A 22,319-nucleotide genomic window follows, 5' to 3' on the forward strand; every position below is an offset into this window, starting at 1 on the left:
TATTGCACGACAAATATTTTTTCCTCCAACTTAAATTAAGAACTCTTTCGTCCTCTGAGCCTACTGGAGATTGAAGCCTGTAGCTAACATCCAGAGTAACAGAGGTGTGCGACCCCATGTCTCATGACAGGTTAATTTTTCGATTCTGCATGGTCCTTTGTGTAAGCCCTATCTTACATCCTTTGCCTTTGAATTCTGGCTGGCCGAACAGCATCTCAGGCAGTGACCTGGCCAACAGACTGATCAGTGTGCACTGTCAGAGGATGAGCGAGAGCTATGATACTGTATTCCTAACTATTTCTAATTTCACTGGCCGGTTTGCCCTGCCTTGCTGTCAGCATGTCTGTAGACTTAACTGTACAGAAAGTAAAAACAGAAGCCCTGCCTCCTCCTCACCTTTTCTCTGGGCTGTGCTGAGGTGCGTATTGATTACAGCTACAGATTAAAGTTTAGAAAACATCGGAAGAACTTGACCTTACAGAAAACATCAGCATATCAACTCAGTAAACTTGCAATGGCTTGACTCTTTTAGGGCTCCCCGTGATTCAAAAAGTCTTTGAGTGATGGTGTCCTCAGAATAAATAATGTGGATCTTAACTCTTTCTATAATAATAGGTGATTAATCACTGAATTTCAAACTGATAACTTCCCAGGCATACACTACTTATTTGAAGTGTTAATTTGAGATTATTTACACTGTTCTTGTGCCTGGTCAGTTTCCCTTGAAAACCTACATACGTGACAAATTCTCTAATCCAAAGCTTTCATTTAGGGAAGAGGCCAAAACCCAAATGTAGAACCCAGCTGTTTCCATTTCATGAGCAGAGGAGTAGCAGGTTTTAAACCTGCTTCTGTGGTCCAGGCTGTGCATGGTGCTGTAACCAGAAGTGTTCAGCCAAATTCTTGCCCCTGAGACTCCAAGGACATGGGAGTTGTTGCAGTCACAACAGTCTAAAATGCAAGAGAGGCAAGGCTCCTAAGTTGCAGTAACCTAATTTATTGGACCAATCACTACAGCTGGGAAATCTGTTGACCTCTCTTTATAAAAGAGGTAAATGGTGGTTTAGACACCATTAAATCAGGCAGCGGTTGGTGGCACTCCACTGAAAATAAATAGACATCCAGACACTGTCTTCTGCCTCTTGCCCACTTCTCCTTCAGGCAAAACCAGAATCCTAACAAAGTTTAATTTCTAGGAAATAGCCTTATTGTAGGGATGCAATTTGGTTCTTAAATTTAAAACAAAGTACAGTATAACTTCATTTGTACTGGAACATATAGTTATCAATTGCAACAGAGACTTTCTGGGTTCATATACCACAGTGATTTGACATCCCATGGTGATATAATTACTATATGCATTACAGATCTGCAGGAAAAAAAGAAAGCAGTGACAGTGCCATTTGTCTGATTTCCATAGGGGAAAATATCTTTGGCATCTGTTTCTGTTTGCAGAAAAGAAAGAAAAAAATAAGATTTTTCTGACAGTCTTTGCATGACATTAAGCTAAACCGCACAGTAAAAGTAAGATAATCTCATTTATAATATACCTTTGAATAAACCCTAATCTTAAAAGGAAGAAAAAAATAGAGTTAGCAGTATAATTTTAGAACTATGGGGTTTTTTTATTTCAATATACCTAGTGTAAGTGAACACTGTCCAGGTTAGTGATTGATTTTTAGACAGCATCTTACACTCAAAGATGAACTTGATTCTGCAACCTCAGGCAACTAAAATTCAGTGAGGCATGGTGTCTATTGTATTTTCTCCATTTGTTTAATTATGTACATATCTAGGCAGCTCCAATTAGGTTTGGAAGTTCAGGTCCCTGCTGGGTCTTCTTGCAGACTCTGGGCAGATCTGAGAAGACAGTGTTACCTTGTACTATTTCCAACATTCTGTCTTAATGTTTTTATTTCAATTACTTCCTTGATTACAGGGAAAATATAGTCAACAAAGTGATAAAACCTTGAATCCTTTTCATCCTGGCAATTTGATTACCATTTAAAATGAGAATTTCTTTATGACTGAAAAGTTCAAAGTTTGTCTTTTCCCTTTTAGCATTGCCTTATAGCAGCATCCTAAGAGAATAAGACCTTCTTGGCACATATGAGATGCATCAGTAATAATCCTGTTTGCAGAAATCCTGCATTGGTAGAAAATGTTGACATTCAGACTAAAACCTAGTGACAGTTTTGCAGGCTTTTTTTATAAATTACATTTTTATGCTCTTCCTTGTAAGATTATCCCAATGAAATGTTGACTTATTATTCTGTTTTCGCTCCATTGTTTTTCTGGTTTTGTTTTGCAATCCCCTGATTATACTTGACTCTTAAGAAAAGCTTTAGAGAATGCCCTGTATTTGCAGTGTGAATTACAATCATGCCAGTGTGCATAACAATTACATTATAAATATTTCCTCAGCCATTTGATAAAGACTCAAATTAAGAAAAATAATTACCAGTACAATTACAATTATATATAATTACGCTATATTCAATTTAGTTTATCTCTAACCTCTTCTTGCCACAATGTGTTTGTTGTTGAAGAATGAGATTTTAGCTGCCTGTGTTGGAAGTAAATATGGATTTTTCTGTCCTTTACAACATATTTTGCTTAAATGAAGAGTTTTATCAGCATGTTTTCTCACCTGAAAATAATGCAGTTTTGCTCGTTCAACTTCAAAACCAGCCTCCCAGATGAAGACTTTTTTTTCTCACGTGGAGTTTATCTTCAGTTAGGTTAGAGAGACTGTTTGTTCCTAACAATGCTACTTTCTTAAATATAAATTGTCTATACCTGGGCAAACATAGTTAATTTGTATTTATACAGTAAGAGGGATGTATGGCTGCTGGATTTTTTTCCTAACCCAGAAATTGGCTAAACACGGCAGATGCTTTCCCAGAGAAGCACAACGTATTCCAGAACATTGAGTGAGGACCCAGTGTCTCCAAGAGGGAGCAGTGCAAATTCTTGGCACTTCTTTAGCATAAATATTAGCCGTGGGCTAATCAGTCTCTATCAAAACAGCCCAGGAGGTAGAACAGCTAAGACGTGCTAGCTTGCCTTGTTTGCTTAGAGCAAGTATGTATGTACCTGCTATTCTCAAGAACTGCACCTACACTGTCTTGCTTTGGAAGGATTCATCAGCCCTTTACAGAAAGCAAAGGAGAACAAGTGATCTAGAAAAGAAAGGGCTGTTTATTTTGCATCTTACAAATTAAGAAATGCTCTGTGGTGCTCCATTGCTGCTTCTTCTGACCCCAAGTACTCAACAAGACCATGTTATCTGGTCACGTGCCTCTCAAATGGTACACAGTTTTGCTGACCAGGAGAGGCTACGTATAGCATAGTCTATATGGCAGTATTGTTGTTTATCACAGATGTTATTTGGTATCTTCTTTATGTTGCCTTCAAATAGTCCCTTGATACTTTAAAGCAATCCTCGCATGTTAAACAATCATGTTAATTGTGCTTTTCAGAGACTCTGAGACTAAATATTTTCTCTTTCTCTGCTTGCTTTGGGGAATTCTTGTCCTATTCCAGATGAAATCCTGATTTTAGACAGTCTCTCTGTGCAGCTTTGTGTCTTAGATGTATGTAGTACTGATTACTTGCAGTTCTTCATTCAGTATGCAATCTGCTAGTGTACTTTGACTCCACAAAGGAGTAATAGCCTATGTTTAAAGGAAATTCTTAGGATCTGGATCATCTTTCTTTTTCAAGTTCCATAAAATTTTTATTTGTTTGAATTTAGGATAAGTATCTTTGCTGTGAACACAGTTTTTGAAAGTGGCTGCAGATTTTATTTCCCCAGCCTGTGTTAAACTCTGAAATCCAACACTGATGTTAGTTGGCAGAACAGTAGCTATTCCCAGCATCTGAAAACAGAACCCATAATGTCTCAAAACCTCAGCTTTTTTCTTTTTAAGCTCCAGTTCACCTTCATAAAGCAGGAGAACAGTATTTATCTTCTGTATGTGGGCACTGCAAAAAGGTCAGTCAGAGCTGCACTAAGATTAGGTTTTAAATACTGACTGAGGAAGACATGCAAATGAAGATAATAAACTTACAGTTGCATTTAGGTTAATGTACATTGCTTGTATTTCATTATCATCTCTTCATGGGAATGTCCATAGTAGGACACAAGGTATTTATTTATAACCTGTTACCTGTAGTTAGCAGGTCAGCATGGAGCTGACCCACCGTGCGGAGTGGTGCAAGGTAGCTTGCCGAGTTGAACGGTTGAACGTGTTCCTGAGCAGGTGCTTGTGAGCAATTGTTTGGGAAGTGTCCAATTTACTCTAATCAGGATAAACATTGAGGACCTATATCTCACAGGTATATAGGAAAGAAATTTGAAACAACTCAAAGACACGTTTCTCCACATCAATGGACAGTTTGCAGGGATTTAGCTTGGTCATAAACTGAACCAAGTGCCATGTATCGGCCTGAAAGCAAGGAAGGAAGTCAAGATGACTCTGTTAATATTAATGAAAACCTTCATTTTTGTTTTCATTAAAAATAGTAGCTTCAATCTTTTTGAGGAAAAAGTGCAAGCAAAGGCAACATAGCAGGTTGCTTGGCAGCTGTTGAGACCAAGGGAAAATGCAAGATCTAAAGGACAGAGAATTTGCATATAGGCACCAGTACTCCATAAGGACGTCCCATGGTGGGAGCCAGCCGTGTGTGTCCCTGCCAGTCTCTCCCATCTCCCTCTGCGGACACTGGTGCTATAAGCAGACGCAAGCCGCAAAGTGCTCTTTCTCAGCCTACCTGCACAAACACTCTACTTGGTGACATCTACCTGCTAGCATAGGGAGGAGGTGGGGGAGAAAGAGTCACAAATTTTAATTACGGTCCTTGATAAATTTGCAAATAGAGCTTGCTGCTGCTAGCAGGGGTGTGATTAGAACAACTCAAAAGCTCTGGGGCTCACCTTTGAATTAGTAGCCAGACTTTCCAGGCCTGGGGCCAAGTGCTTCTTCAGAGTCAAATTTTACCAGGATCTCTCCGGCTAATCAATATCCATCTCTATGCATAATCAATATTATCTTCAGTCCATTCCATCATTTGCATTTGTTATTATGGTGACAGAAGGTGGTAAAAAATGCTGATTCTTTTTGCATAGCTTAAAATTTTCCAAGCTTTTTGTGATGATGGATGTGCCAATATCAGATGTTGTACCTCTCAAAAATCTTCCATTTACCTCCTAATGTATTCTGTTTTTCTCAAAGGAGCCTTTGAAATGGCTCCAGTGAGTTTGAACACCAGAATTTTAATAGATGGCATGATAGCTAATTGAACAAAAACATTAGTCAAGTTCTATTAAACATGGTGTCTGCAGAACTGAATTCCAATAACAAATATAGCTTTAAAAACGTTAGTAAATGCAAAACTGCATTAGGCAAAATGTTCTTGGCAGTGTATTATCAGGTATAGCCCTTCTCCAAAAAATACACAGTATTAGACACAAAATACCCTAAAAAGATCTAGTTTGCTAGGCACCCTAAAATCTAGAGACTATGCTTGTTATGAAAACACAGATGATCAGTTATTTTAATAGGTTACAACTGAAAAGGAATTGCACACAGGTGTTTTTTGCAGTTGAGACATAGCAACAAGATGTTAGTAATATTTATTTATAGGTTTATACTAAAGTAATGATGTTTTAGAATTGTTTCTAAATGAATGGCAGAACTCAATGAAAGATTACGTATATTTTATGTCTCAGTTGAGCTGTAAGCACTTTTAGTATTTGGTTTGTTTTCAGAAGAACTTGGGGAGAACTGTGCTTTTTAATCAGAGGCTAGAATCATGTCCTTGAAATATATTTGAGTTTAGGAGGATGGAATTACAACACATTAGTAAATTGTATATGGCATGTCATATGTCCACAGCCCAGTGAGAAATTATAGCAAAATAAACAAATTCTGTTGTGAAGTTTGAACTTTAAATATGAGTTTTCAGCATGTCAGAAATTGAAAACAATATCCCAAAAAGAACTGATTTTCTATATACTTGTACAATCCCTCTTAAACTAGCACTTGCATCTCAACTTATACCGAGCATTAAAACTTTTTCATTTTAACCACGCTAACTGCAAAAATAATGAACATATTCTTTGTTGTTTCCCTCCATGCCTGATATTTTCCTGGTAAAGACATACAGCAATCAGTCATCTTTGTTTAGTCATCACAGGCAACGCATGTAAAACTCTCTCTTTCTTTTCAGATCTGAGGTCACTGAGAGCAGCTCTGTGCTGTGCTGGGACACAGCTCCTCAGGGCAAACTTGCACATTCGTTGCAGAAGAAGGCCTAAGGCCAGCGGCAGGATTCACAAGCATACAAGTGAATACTCAACTGGGACCCCCTGAGAACAGAAAATTCTTTAGAACTAAGTCTGAGGTGAAAACAAAATTAATTCAGTGGCTGCCAAGAGGAAAAAAACCCAAACTGGGACAGCTCAGACTTACCTTAAAATACCCTGAGCTGTCTGTCTATGGCATCCAAAGTTATTACTTTCCCTCCCCACCCCCAGGATCTTAGCTTTCAATCTTTTGTGTGTATGTACACATTTAAAAGGAAGATATCTTTTCAGAAATTGTATCAGAAAGAACAAAGACTGTTTTTTTCCTTATATGGTTAAGCTGCCCTGTTAATGTCAATTTTTAATTTTATCCGTTGGATTTCTCATTAGCTTTACAACATGCCTAGATTATTTAATTATTATATTTCAGCTTGTAGATGACATAAGATTTAAGAGCTTTTGCTGGGCTCTCACAACTTGTCGCTACATTTTGCCTGAAGCTGCTTTTGTATAAAATAATCTTCCCATAGTTAACATTCAGGGTACTCTGCAGAGCATCTTAAGAAGACTTAAACGCTAAATAACTGTCACATGGCAAGTCTTAGTATTATTGCACTAAATTACATTGCAAGCAGTGTGATAAACAACATCGTAATACTTTGACACATTCATCATTAATTATAACTGAAATCTAATCTCAGCTGGATTTTTTTCAGTAATTATATCCAGTAAAGCAAACATTAACATGTATGGGGAAGGGAGGCTGGAGGAAAGAAGTCTTCCAAAAGTATAGCTGATATATCAAAATACTGAATGGCCTGACAAGTCTTATTAGGTTTTATGTGGGGTTTTCTACGTATATTAAGAGATCAAAAGATCTAAAATATATTTGGGATTCGTTATGTGAATAATTGTTTCAAATGCAAAACTTTGCAGTGACCAGTGGTTGTGTCATTTTACAGTGGCATGTGAGACACTGCTGTATGAAATCCCAGATTTCTCCTCTGTGACACAGAAGACTAGTATTGAACTAAATTTAAAATCGTGGATTCCTCCAACCACCTAAAATACTGTGTGGGTGGTATTTTAGGCTTCATACTACTATGCCTTCTGTATTTCCCTAACAACTGTATACAGTATTTGTGAATGGCAACTCCGTGTACCTTTTCCCTCCAAATACATATTTGTTTTCTGCTGAGGAACTTTCTGCTGTAAGGGAGCTCCCAGTCTGTTAATGCAAACTATTTTCCTTTGCACTGGGAAGTTCAAGAGTCTGTCAGCCAAGCGGTGGGTGGCAATGCTGTGTGCTGCTTACCGTCGTGCTGTGATGCAACGCTGCAGTACCCTTTTGGCTGCATCAGAGCCTATGTGAACTCAATGAATGTGAATTTTCTTTTTGCTTTGTTTGCCATCTTCCTAAGACTCTGTTTTTGCAAAGTATTGCATTACTTGTATAGTACTAAACACACTTTCAAGCACGATTACACTTTCTTCTATATATTATTATGAATTCCCTGCATGCAGAGCTGCCTGCTTTCTGCCGTATTTAGTTCTCTCCAGCAGTTAGCAAGTCTAAAGAGACAGGATTATATTTGAAGCAACTTCAGCTGGTTCTTTTATTGGATATTTCTACTGATACCATACATCTTCACTGCCTATTATTTTACAAACCTCAGTTACCTGGTTGCATGTCCCTGAAATATCTATGTACTGTACTTGAAACATCAAAGTAGTGGAAGAGCAAGTAGTTTCGTTTCAACCCTGGTTAGTCTTCAGTTGGTAAACTCTGAGAAACTATTCTGGTGGGCTTTTTATAGACAACATACCTATTTTTCTGTGGTGGGGGATGCAATTCTGTGAAACTTGCATGCAGCCATTTTGTTTTATACTTTTATACCATAGCATATACAAAAACTCAATATATTTCCAACCAGGAGGATTATACACTCATTGAGAGCTGAATTTTGAGAGTACTTTTATTGATAGGAGAGAATAGATGACTTACTGTATTGGTGCATGTTGAGATTTTCAAATTAGTATTTTGTATTACTATGTCACTGTACAATTTTCCTTTCTTCACAATTCTTTTGTGGCTGGTATGATTGAGGCAGAGAGAATTTCTGTACTTTGACATGAAAAAAACATTCATGGAGGTGGGTATTTTCATTTTTACTTTGTTAACATCATTTTATAAAATCATACAGCTGTCGAGATCACCTTTTGCTTCCCTGACAATTAACCTAAATAAAATTATATTTTTGTTCCTCACCACCGTCACCAGAGACCCTCCTTACTGGAAGCATATGGAACTAGTCCATACACCATACTGTCAGGCTGGTAGAACATGCATGCAAATTTATAAGAAAAAAAGCTGTTAGTAAGTGCATTTCTTTTGCTCTTGTCTCGGTAGTCTCAGTAGTCTCTTTATACAACCGATGTTGCGCGAAACAGTGCCACCTTAATTGGCTGTGAAATGGAACAGACTTGGTCAGAGAAAAATCAAGAGGGATGACTCCAGGGATTTCAGAGGTTCCCAAAGTTAAAAAGTTCTGTACTTATGTAATTTTTACATGCAGTTTCATAAAGTGAGAGCAGTTGCTATTTTGGCATTTCCATTTATTGGATTCTTAGGAAGAGCAAAATCCTTCTGGGTCATGTAATCAACCTATTAGCTGTCAAAGACACCCACTGTATATAATCCCTTCTTGATATTGAGCCTGTGTGCAGAGTGAGGGGGAGATCTTTGGCACAGGGGAGGGAGGGCATGTTGGTTTTGGTTTGTTCCTGCTACTGCTGTTGGAATATTGTTCTATAATCTCCTCTCTAGGATGGACACAAGACTTCTAATTTACAGTCTGTATTATCTTGTGGTCAGTTTGGTCATTTATCTGCATTTTGTCCTGTAGCTTAAACAGCTCTTTTTCCTCCCTCGTTATTACCCACCTCTTCCATCTCTAGAACTACCAAGAGCAATTCTACTTAGCTTTGAAGTTCTGTATTAAGTGAACTGAACACTTTCATAAGATGGGCTTTCCTTTTCCATGATCATCATACACAGTATGCCACAGAAAATCTTATCAGAACTTTATTAATGGTGTTAATATTTTTCTATCTGTAAGTCCTAGTATGTTTTTTTTGTCTGTCATGCTGATGGCTGATAGCTGATCTGATCGACTAACAAATCTGATGTTTCAGATGACACTCCTCCAGTTCATGGCAGAAGTTAATGTCAATAATCCCTAACTGCATAATAGGGTTTATGTGTGATGATCTACTTATCATACATTATAGCATATTATACATTTCATCTTGTTTCTGGTTTTAGGGTTTTCAAAATTATCCATTTTTTACTGCACACAATATACAGCCCCATCTTCTGCAGTGGCAATCTCCAGATTTCACTTCAGCAGCCTGTTTTATCTTCACATTCCTACCTTTTATGCCAGGATCATTACTGAGACTACTAAAAGAGATACTTGTCCCAAAACCAGTGCTTGAGGAACTAAACAGGTAACCTTTTCCTAGCTTAATAGTTCCCCTTTCAGCACAATTTCTTAGCCTACTGTAGCACTCTTCTAATAATCCTTATTCTGTAATAGCTTCTCATATGGCACTAGAGGTGATGTTTTACTGAAATCCAAATAAATTAGTTCTGCATTTCCTTTGCCTAGAAAAATAGTGAGCTCTTAAAATGGCAGCCTCTCTGGGCTTGATTTTCCATTGGCACAATCCATGGTGCATTTGAATGTGCTTTTATTTACTCATTTAATTGTCCTTTCATTCAGGACTTGTTTTCAGGACGTACATAACACTGAGGTCAAGCTAACAGATGTGTTGTTGCTTGGATCACTCTGTATCCCGTTCTTCAGTAGAAATATTGTGTTTTCTGTTTTCCATTCCTGATTTGACAAATTTGTTTACTGGCCTGTGTTGTTGGACTTGGGAGTTTTTCATGCCCATTTCTTACTATTCTGGGACGTAGTTTGTCTGTCTGCCTGTGCTGAAGTACATTAAAACCTTTGAAGTGAGTTTCTACACCAGTTGCAATAACTTCGATTTTCACACTTTCCACACACTTTCAGCCATGAGTCACCCTGCCCTGACCTATGTTTTTCATCAGAGTCCTTATTAAAATCTGAAGCCAAGTACTCATTTAGTTTTCAGGCCCTTTTTGCCTCTTCCAGCTCTTTGCTTATTGAATAACAATAATTGTCATTTTCTTTTTATTTATATATCTTATTTCATTACATATTATGTGTGTTATTATATATTATTTGTATCTTCCTTTGATTTTATATAAAGAATAGTTTGTTGTTCTGTTTAATTTGCATTGTCAGGGCTTGGCTCTTGGGAATTCTCACTTTATCCCTGTGCTTTCTGTCTTTCCAACAGTAGCTTCCTTCGCTGAGCAGCACTTTTTCTGATTTCATGTCAGCTTTTATAAGCAGTGCTAAAATCTCTCTTCAGAGGTTTTTTTTTTACTGCAGGTTATTGCTGGAGGCTTTCTCTAAAAGTTCATTTTCTCTCTTTTTTCATTCTTTTGGGATGCAAATTCCATGCATTTTTGAACCTCAACTTCAAGTAATTTTAGGTCTCCTCTGTATCTAAGTATCCAATGACTTCAGTTTTTCCAACCAAGTAATTTCATTAATATCTCATTTTGCCCTGATCACACTGAAAATCTCATTTGAGGTAGCTTATCTATCTGTGCCACGTAAACTTGTAATCCCGCTGACCAGGGTTTCTATCAGTCAAAGTCTTCCATCGTGTATTGTATAACTGCTTGTAAAAGCCATTTTTTTCAGGTAATTATTGTATTTATAACGGGTTTTGCTTGGTTTTGACTCTGATGATAAGGAATAATTGAATTTAACCATTTCTGTTATCTTGGTTTTGCTTGTAGGAAATTTAAGGTAGTATTTATTCCTGTGAGAGTGATAGAAAAGTATCTGTTGTTACCCAAAAATGTTTTTTTCATGCATAGCTACATAGCTGTTGTGGTTTAACCCTGGCCGGCAACCAAGCACAACACAGCCGCTTGCTCACCATCCCAGTGGGATGGGGGGGAGAATTGGAAGAGCAAAGTAAGAAAACTCGTGGGTGGGGATAAAGGCAGTTTAATACTGGAAATAATAATAATAATAATAATAATAATAATAATAATAATAATGATGATGATGATGATGATGATGATGATGATGATGATGATGATGATGATGATGATATAAATTGTAATGAAAAGGAAAACAACAAGAGAGAGAGGAATAAAACCCAGGAAAAACAAGTGATACAGCCGCTCACCACCCACTGACTGACACCCAACCCGTCCCCGAGCAGAGATCTCTTCCCCCCAGCCAACTGCCCCAGTTTATACACTGAGCATGACGTCATACAGTATGGCATAGCTCTTTGGCCAGTCTGGGTCAGCTGTCCTGGCTGTGGCCCCTCCCAGCTTCTTGTGCATCTGGCAGAGCATGGGAAGCTGAAAAGTCCTTGACTAGTGTAAGCACTACTTAGCAACAACTAAAACAGTGTGTTATCAACATTATTCTCATGCTAAATCCAAAACACAGCATTATGCCAGCTACTAGGAAGAAAATTAACCAAAACCATGACAATAGCCTATAGCAGAATCTCAGCAACTAGTCCTGCTTGTTTTGAACATCTCACCAAAGAGATTTCAATTCAAAACAGTTCTGTTTTCTTCACCACCATCTCTCTTATATTTGTGTGTTTTCTTTAGTACATGTTTTCTATTTGTGATTATTTTTCTACCACTTACTAATGTTGTGTCCTACAGAGCCTCTAATCCCTCCATTTTGTAGCCCACATACATTGTCTTAGCTTATAAACATCTCTGCCTTTTTCACTCGCTCATTATCCTGTTTTCTAATTGGATGATAGTTGGGATGATATTACTTACATAACAAATGCTTCTATGAATATTAAATTTTTTTTCTCTATTGATGCACATACCCCTAACCCTCTGCTGTTTCTTTACCTTGCTCTCTCCTCATCTACCTGACTCATGCTCTTTTCTGTCAAAGCAAGGGATAGGAGTCACCTCTCTGTGCTCCCACTTCAAGCATCAGGAATGCCAGGTAACATGCCAGAATTTTCCTGAGTCCTTGAAGGAATCATTAGTTGAGGTGATCCTTTCTTCTGGACTTGGATGACTGGAAGACCTCCAGAACTTTGGTTACTGACCTTATCAATGCAGGTCCAGGACACCTGTGAAAACTAAAACAGCTACCTTTTTTTTATAACATGAGTACATGATATTCCTGGGGTCTCCATCACTGCCCTCCTGTTGAAGAGAAGAGGCAATTGCATGGAAAGGTTTCTTGGCTTTCTGCTGTATAAGCTGCAGACTACTTAAAACAGTGAGAAATTAGAAGTACTTGCTAATTCAGTATCACTGTTGTGAATCCAATTTTCTCGAAATTTGGTAACTGCCAATATCCAGACCAAGTTTGACAAATCAGTCAGAGTAGGTCCTTGGAAAGAAGAGTCACTTACTTCTTCAACTTCTCTGTCCTCATCTTATGAGTGAGATGCTACCAGTTGACCTCACAGGGTAGTGTGAAGTCTTAGCAAGCCTCATAACAATGCTGAAAAATGAAAAAAAATTTGGAAGAGGCCTGCATATTATAGTGATTCTGACGTCCCAAAGTGGAAAGATAGCTTGGTAGATTTTGCAGTAAAACAGCTGATTGCCAGCGTGCACCTGGTTTGGTGTAGCATATATTCCCATGTAATATTTTTTTTTGCACATGAGAGTGGGGCAGAAAGAATACGTTTTTTTCACTGTGAAAGTCTCAGTTGGCTGCACCCCCTATGCCTCAAAAGGTTGCATGTATACCTTGGAATGCCTTATTAGCTGAAGTGTTCCTTGTATTTGTCTTTGCTCATTCTGCTTTGATAATTTTACTGTTATCACAAAGGTCTCAGCATGCAAACTAGCTAATCAGACTTTATTCTGAACCTAAGTTGTTTTATAGCAGTAATTTAATAATGCCAGTCCTATCAAGCTCCCAGCCTTTCTGGATACACAGGGTGTTGTTGATACATATATCATACATAAAACTGAATTTAGCTGCTTAGTACCTGCTTGTTACTACTTGTAGTTGGCATATGCCACCAATTACGGGCAGTTCCACATATGTGCACATTCGCATCAGAAGTAAAAGACAACAAACACTGATAACTTTATATTCTTGCTGTCAGCTATTAAATATTCAGCACGTGCATGAAGGCTTCTGACATCTACTTAATACTCATTCCACTTTATAAAAAAGAAAATTATTTCTTTCTTGTACTTTATCTGAGTCAGTGGTGTGTGGAAAAATGCTAAGAAGTGCAGTTTCCCATGAAGACAGCTGCCATATGGACATGTGGACCTTCAACATTTCCCTGCTTTCCAGCGGCAGAAGATCTGGACGTGAAGGTTCACTGTAATTTAGCAAGACCTGGCATCTGGGGAGATTCTACGCAGTCCTGAGCCACACTGAAGGCAAAATTTGCAAGAAGCACTTCTGTCCCTATGAGTTTTGGCTTAGATTGTTTTGTAGCTGCATCAGAAAACTATAGATGGGAACTTTCTCTGTATTTCTTTTTAGTTGGAAAACTAATAGAATAGGCAGTGCTGGAGGAAGATGAAAAGCCTCTATTTATTTTTGTTTTTTCAACTTCCTGCCTTCCAGCAAAAATATTCATTCCTGTTGAGAACACTTACTCCCCACCTCCTTTTTATTTTTTGTGGTATCACTATCATGAGCACATTTTGAGCCTCTGTCTTACTGACAGTACCAACATTTGAAATTCTTTAAGTTAGTTTTCAAGTTGCCATGAAGGAAGAGCAAATCTGCCCCAAATGGTGGCTCGATATGGAATGGTTTAACATGATGGGCTTAATAGTGAAGAACCTGTTTTCATTCACAGCTCCCAATGGATTCTGCTAATCTTAGGTATACATTGCCTCTGAAAATTAGGTCCGGAAAGAATTTTTATTGCTAGAGAAAGAAGCTTTCTGGATGGGATCAGAGAAGTCTTTTCACCCCCCCAACTGAGGAAATGAAGAGCTCAGAAGTGCTGCTGGATTCACTTTTATCTGCAGTGGAAATAAGGCTTATGCATTGCAGTAACCTCTGCCAAATGTGAGGCACAGACCTTTCTGTAGAATGGAACACACCCACTGGAAAGCAGTCATAGAGATTTCTCTCTATTATCTGAGGATAAGTTACTGCTAACATTCTCCGAGGTCATTGATCTGGGTCTGCCTTACTGGCACACATGATTAGACAGTGGTATTTTTATGTGTGGATTTTTAAGAATAAATTCATGTTCAAGTGGAGCCTTTTTTGTCTGCCAAATTTTAAATTGATTTGTCTTTAGCAGTTGATTACAGTTATTCTTTATCCCCAAATGCACCTGTTCAAGGATGAAAGATTGCATCTCAATCTTCATGAGGAAATAAACAAATCTGTTTATACTGAACATGGACAAATGATTACAGCTGGTCAGATTATTGCCTATGAAAAATTTATCTCCAGAATGTCTTTCATCCTTTCTTTCCTCCTAAGAAGAAAACGAAAGAAAAGGCTTTGAATTTTTATTAATGATTCATTACTCATAACTGATTAGTGAACAGTTTATGCAAATACATCTTGCAAATTGCTCACTTTAACTATTACTTGGGGTTATATCTGGATATTACCTTCCCATGGGAAGCAGAGGTGTGAACATTTGGATTATCGATATTTAATCATGGGAGAATAATGCATATCAAATGTTAAATACTCAGACAGATATAGAAATCATTTGCAATACGCTTGCTCACACTGAATGGCACCTTAATGGAGTTCTTGTTGACATTAATAAGTTACAAGTTAAGATGAATGACTATAAATCACAAGCTAACTAGCTGAGGGTTGAACAAATTGTTCTTTGAGGCCAGTTAACCAGTAGGCCTCATGTTCCTGAAGACTTAAATTTAATATACCTCAAGGAAATATCCCTTTGCATGACAGAATTTTAAACTGAAATATTATTTTGTTTCTCCCCCTCTGCCCGTCAATGCAAAGAAATCACATTGGCCTATTTTGCAAATTTGGAAGAAAAGCTTTAGCCAGTGACAAATATGGTACAGGGTTTTTTTGTGAACAATGGCTATTCTGGTGGGGAAAAAAAAGTATTTTTATTATTCTTTGATTTTGGAGGGTCCATGTAGGGGCTGGTGGGGGGAGTTATCCCTGAGATATAACTTATTCATTGTTGCATGATTTAAATACTTATGGGCACAGCTCTTGTATAAATATTTTTTTAAAATATATTTCTATTGGGTTTGCATGGCAAGGTTTTGGTAGCAGGGGGTCTACAGGGGTGGCTTCTGTGAGAAGCTGCTAGAAGCTTCCCCTAGGTCTGACAGAGCCAATGCCAGCCAGCTCCAAGACAGACCCACCATTGGCCAAGGCCGAGCCCATCAGCGATGGTGGCAGCGCCTCTGGGATAACATATTTAAGAAGGGGGAAAAAAAACCCAACTGCACAATGGCAACAGCAATTGCAGCCAGAGAGAGGAGTGAGAATATGTGAGAGGCACAACCCCGCAGACACTAAGGTCAGTGAAGAAGGAGGGGGAGGAGGTGCTTCAGGCACCGGAGCAGAGATTCCCCTGCAGCCCCCTGGTGAAGACCATGGTGAGGCAGGCTGTCCCCCTGCAGCCCAGGGAGGTTAACGGTGGAGCAAATATCCACCTGCAGCCCCTGGAAGACCTCACACCAGAGCAGGTGGATGCCCAAAGGAGGCTGTGACCCCATGGGAAGCCCACGCTGGAGCAGGCTCCTGGCAGGACCTGTGGACCCGTGGAGAGAGGAGCCTGTGCTGAAGCAGGTTTGCTGGCAGGACTTGTGACCCCGTGGAGGACCCACGCAGGGTCCACAGCAGACTGTTCCTGAAGGACTGCACCACATGGAAGGGGCCCACACTGGAGCAGTTCGTGAAGAACTGCAGCCCCTGGGAAGGACTCATGTTGGAGAACTTGGTGGAGGACTGTCTCCTATGGGAGGGACCCCACGCTGGAGCAGGGGAAGAGTGTGAGGAGTCCTCCCCCTGAGGAGGAAGGGGCGGCAGAGACAACGTGTGATGAACCACAACCCCCATTCCCCTTCCCCCTGTGCGACTCTGGGGGAAGAGGGAGAGAAATCGGGAGTGAAGTTGAGCCTATGAAGAAGGGAGGGGTAGGGGGAGGCTGTTTTAAGATTTACTTTTTATTTTCTCATTACCTTACTCTGATTTGACTGGTAATGAATTAAACTAATTTCCCCAAGTTGAGTCTATTTTGCCCATGATGGTAATTGGTGAGTGATCTCTCCCTGTCCTTACCTCAACCCATGAGCATTTCATTATATTTTCTCTCCCCTGTCCAGCTGAGGAGGGGGAGTGATAGAGCAGCTTTGGTGGGCACCTAGCATCCAGCCAGGGTCAACCCACCACAATATTGTAAACTATTAATTGTAAAAATGATATTGGTAGGAGAAATCTAATTTTATTAAAAAAATTGTATACAGTTGAAAGTAATTGTGATGCATAACTGTCAGAAGTAATTTTTACTGAAAGGCAGAGCCCTGAGGAGCTGATAATCTGCAAAATCAGAATGTGTCATTCAGCCCGATTTGAGTAACACACTCAAGGATTTCTAATCTTTCAGTGCAAAAGGGGAAGATTTTTCTAGATATAGGTAGTGAGCAAAGTTACCAATTAGAAGTTCACCAAATTGCACATAAGGGAGAGATGCACAGGGACATTTCAGAAATAAAAAAGGATTGATTTATTCATTCAATTTTCTCCTCCACAAGTGTCAGTTGTTCGAGCATTTTATAAGCATTCCCTTTTCATTGTATGAGAAACAATCATAGCTCATGAACATGTAATGTACCACTAACAGAGGTAAAAAGGAGTTGCTGAAGTGGTGAGAGTAGGTGTCTTATTCAGAGGTCTATAATTTACTACTGCCCTCCTGGCATTTAAATTCTTGGCTTGCTGTAGCATGCTCCTGTGCAGGCAGTTATGCAAAAGTTGGATTATTATGAAAGTGTAGTTTAATGATAGCGTACATGCCTGTTACAACAGGCTATCTCCTAATTTTATTTACTTGCTTCAGTGGCATGTACCATGTGAGACAAAGATATTTAGTCCAAAGGGAGTGCCTACCTGAGCTTAGTGGTCTGGGGATCAGATCCTGTTCCAAAGGTTTTACTAGTAGAGGATCAAAAAGCCCACAGATAAATGCTTGATCTTGCATGATGCTGCCTTAAAATTCAGTTGTTGGTGTTAATGTGACCAGGGTTTCACCCAGGCAAGAAAGCAATGAATACAGACAACTGGCAAATTGCTAAAAATGAAGAGCATCATCTGTGGGAGACAAAGCCAAACCGAGGGATGTGTGTCCTCTGGAGAGCCACAAATACCCTGGAAAGGTACCCGAAAACTTTGTCTCAGGAGGAGCTGATAGCTGTGCTAAAGAGCAGAACAGGGCCCTAAAGGTTTCATAGACTGGTAATGATGTATTTTAAGTTAAAGAAAAGCAAAACAAATATAGCTCCTTTTGCAAATGTTGGGTTTTGATGTTGGAAAGCAGTGAGACCAATTAAGATCCCTTCCCCTGCTAATATCAGAGATGGCAATTACTAACCTAAGAACATGAATGTGACTGAAAACAGTCTGTTCCTACAGCCATAAGCGTGACACTGTATACCATTGGTGCTATTGTAATTCCAGCAAATGTCAATATAGAATAAACAGGTAAATGTATAAAATGTAAAAAGTAAATTTGCCAAGACAGTTGTTTCATGTGGAGGTGATACGGAGTATCTCTGAGAGGTGAAAAATAGGATCTGAGTTAACTACTTTTAAATGAATACCAAGAACTTCTCTGTATTGTTGTACTTTTTAATTAGATGAAAATAAATGAATTGAAAAGATGAAAGGAACTCATGTAACATCTCACTTCAAAGGGCAGCTCCACTCTTGAGGAGTGTTTAAAAAAAAGAAAAAAGAAAAGAAAAGGAGCTTATTCAGGAAATAGGCTTTCTCTGTGGATTTGGTTTCACTTTTACCTGCTTTAGAAACTCAGGAATGGCTTCTGCTCATTTGACCTAAATGGAGTCATTACTTCAGTGTAAAGGAGAGTGGCAGCTGGCTGACAGTGATGTTCCCCCCTGTGCTCCTTCATTGCACTTTGCATTGACTCAGCAATGCTCTCAAATGAGTGGGATTATTTTTGACCTTGTGATGGGATTTTTATCAAAGTTCCAAAGCTCTGGGCTGTGTTCTGGACAGAAATTGCATATGTGCGGTGGCTCTATGTCTGGATTTACTTTGTCTGGGCAAATGAATTGAAAAAAAACCAGCTGAATCGCTCATCTGCCTGCTGAGCAAGTCAGCCTTCCCAGAATCCAGAGGCAGGTGCTCCCATCCAAAATACCTAAAAGCCATGCCTTGTATACTTTCCATATCCAGAATAGCTTATGTTATGTAAGATATTTCACCACCTCAGCATTGGATGGTTGGTCTTGAGGACCGTTTTGGACTCCTGACTTACGTCAGTGCTGCCCAACTCCAGGGTAATATTTTTGTCTTCCAGCAAATTTTACTCCTAAGTCCTCTCTTTAAACATGAGTTGTTTGTTTAACTCTTAAGCACTTTATGTCCAATCACATCTGTCCAGGCCATGACTCTTGTCATCATATTTCCATGTAAAGGTGACCTGGCTAAGGAGAGGATGAGTTCAAACTGTCCAAGATGTCACGGTTTCCTTCCTTGTTTCAGTTGCCTTGAAGAGTGGGATAGTGGCTTTAGAAAAGAACATTTGTATGCAGAAGCCTAACAGAGAAGTGTCACAACAGCCAGTTGAACAAGGATTCAAAGAAAGACTAGCCTATCTCCAACCCTAGGAAGATCATAAAGGTGGGACCTCTCTCCGTAAGCAATAGTTTTCTCTTGTGACTCAAAGGAAAAATTGCTGCTTCTAGAAATAGAGGTCTTATGTGACTTGTAGAAGAAGAGCAGCTCATCAGCTTCATAACTCCTTGATCGATTTAGGCAGGCTGCTCTGTTTTTCATTATGCCACGAGCTGTTTAACCAGTTTGCCAGGTAGCAGGTTGATGTGAAATGCTATTAGCTTTTCACAAACACAATCAGCTAAGCAATTGAGCTCATCCCAGACGTGATTAAGTGGGATCAATTATAATAAGAACTAGATAAGAGAGATAAGCTTGTTGTTTCTTGGGTTGGTATTCTGCAGGATTAGGCATTGTAAGTATCCTTTATACATCATCAGCTGCAAAACCTTTATTACTTCAGGAAATGGCTTCTAGATCAGCATTCAAATGATCTTCATCCTAAACTGATTATTCTAACACTGGAACTGCCATTGAGTGAGGGAACAACTTATTTGAAGCATCAATTGCATCAGACAGAAAAGTAGCCATTGAAGCCAGTTTTGCAATGCAAGGAGCATGTTTGCTCTCAATCCTAAATACAGTTAAATATTCTGGGAGAGAGCTCTCTGTGTCCCAAGAGGGGAATAACTACCCTTTATAGCATCATGTTTTGCCGTGGTACTAAGTAAAATTGCTATAGCACTTAAGGCGTAATTTACTAAATATCAGAATTTATAGATTTGCTAAATGTCAGAATTTGTAGATGATTCCTGTGAATTCTTCTGGGGATACAGCAAAATGATCAATTCAATAGCTGGAAATATGGTGGAGATGACAGCTTTACATGAAATTGTACATCAGGTGTTCAGTAAATCTGAAGAGTATATGTGAGAGTCAAGTGCGCTGGAAGTAGTGTAAATATACATATTATAGGAATAATGAAATATTAGTGCTTTCTTTATCAGAAGTGGAAAGCTGGTAATGTAGAAATAGAGGGGGCCCTATGAACATATAAAATAAAAGAGAGGAATGTTGTAAAACATTGTAATTGTAAAAAGAGAGACTTGTTCATATCTTTGAGCAAATATTTTTAGCATTGTTTTCAATTCTTTTATGTCTGCTGGTTCTTGCAATGGAGCTCCCAGCAGACAATTTTTTTGTGATTCAGAAAGAATAAATAAGGCAGGTCTGACAAAACAATGCAAGATGCATATACTGCCACAACGATTGTGCTGTTCTGGAGCATAATGCTTGATCAAAACCCCACAATTGTGTTTGCTTTCTTTTTTCGGAACAGAAATAGATTCCTAAGGTCTGGACTATTTCCATGAAAATCTTTAAGATCTTAGAAGTAACGTGGTTCATGCATCTCTTCTATTGCTTAGCAGTGGATGTACGGCAGTTTTCTGCTTAGTTAATAATCACATCTAATGAACAGAAATCCAATTTTCGCTTCCCCCTTTACTATAGGTAAGATTCGGAGGCCTTTGAAGATCTAGGCTGATGCCTTTTTTGCCCTTTTGAGCGCTTCTCTATTCTGATAACGATAAGGTTGTTGAGGGTTGCGCAGTCTTCTTGATGGGCTCAGTGCCAGTGTCTCTGCTCTGGTCTTTAGTTCCCAGTGTTTTATTTGCTGTGCTAGCCATTGCTAGTAACTGAGCAGGGCAGGTCAATTCGCCCTCATGGATCCTTTCTGTAATCTCTCCTTGGCAGCTGTGTGGGACCACTGTGACATTTCCTGCAGCCAGTGCAAATTTTTAATGTTTTTCTGCATTTAATTCCAAAACCACTGTTAGCCTCTGCCTTATCTCTTCTTCCTTCTCCTCCCCCAATTTTTCTGGCTTTTTGGATAGAGGGTTGCTTCCCTCAGATACTGGTCCACAGGTCTCTGTGAAAATATTCCTAGTGTTAGGTCTCTTTCAAATCACAAGTGGCCATTTTAAATTTCATCATTGACAACCAGCAAGGTTTCTTCCCTGAAGTTCAGGAGCAATAGGCTTTGCTATTAATTATTACTAGGCAAGATTCAGAAATTCCCAAGAAGGATTCTCTGGCCTATTTTGTGTTGAAATACGTGAGCACGAGTGATCTCCTTTAGGCCATTTATCCTTGTAGCGGTCCACCCCTTTTCTCTTACCACTTGGTTTATAATTATTTGCTGCCTCTATCTCACTCCTTTCATCCCAGCTGAACATATTATCATGTATACACAATACTCTTGCATTATTCTTTGGTGGAACTTTACCAAATATTTTTGGAAGCTTTACACGTCCTTCACTTGACAGTGTCAATTGCAGTGTTTAAATTATTTGATAACTTTAGAAAAATGAAATAGAAGATAAGTAAGAAAAATCACTGTAGAAGTGAGAGCTATTATGCTATTCTATGGAGGTTTATTTTATTAAAGAAAAAACATTTGAAGTCTGACATTTTTAACCTTTGAGCTTTTTCACAATACATATTTAATTGTGGCACCAAAAGCTTTTTACATGCATTATGAAAAATGATACATCCAGCAAAAAAAAAAAGTAATACCCTATTTTCTTGTCTGTTATGTGTGCATGTAAAGTATTTTTGCCCAAGAGTGCCTCTGTTGTGTTCCATGTTGTCCAGTCATTTTTCAGTGTGGACATCATCAGCCCTTTTGGAGAAAGATTCAAGGAACACCAGGTTACTGGGAAGGTCTCATCCTCATGGTCAGAGTTTAATTTTAAACTTAAGCCATGAGATTTGGGGTTGTTGCTGGTGGGTTCATTGCCAGCATTAACTGTTACAGTTTTGGAGACAGCTCCCTCCTTCTCAGAGAGTTGCTGTGACCCCAGGTTCAGCCTTAGATGGTAGTGAGCTCTGTACAGTTTTGACTTCATCAGTTGTCAGCGTTATTCTGCGTTCCCCTTGGTGGTGAAGCAAGCTGAATGATCAGTCCTTAAACTTCTTGTGGACTGCGGTGCACACAAAGCCTAAACAAAACGTATTTTGATGCTTGATATGTTGTCCCTTCTGCCCCCTTGAAATTCTCTTGGGCACCACTTCCTGAATACATCCCCACCTTGGAGCTGCACCTTCTC

General features: G+C 39.0%; 1 protein-coding gene across 12 annotated transcripts in view; it reads left to right on the top strand.

Annotated features, from left to right (window-relative positions):
• MOCOS (molybdenum cofactor sulfurase) overlaps positions 1–22,319 on the top strand; it is a 228,903-nt gene that overhangs the window by 99,970 nt on the left and 106,614 nt on the right. The gene's annotated exons all lie outside the window — the stretch shown is intronic.

This window comes from Nipponia nippon, unplaced genomic scaffold (genome assembly GCF_047370975.1).
Source record: "Nipponia nippon isolate SJK-2023a ecotype South Korea unplaced genomic scaffold, ASM4737097v1 scaffold_1, whole genome shotgun sequence".
NCBI lineage: Eukaryota > Metazoa > Chordata > Aves > Pelecaniformes > Threskiornithidae > Nipponia > Nipponia nippon.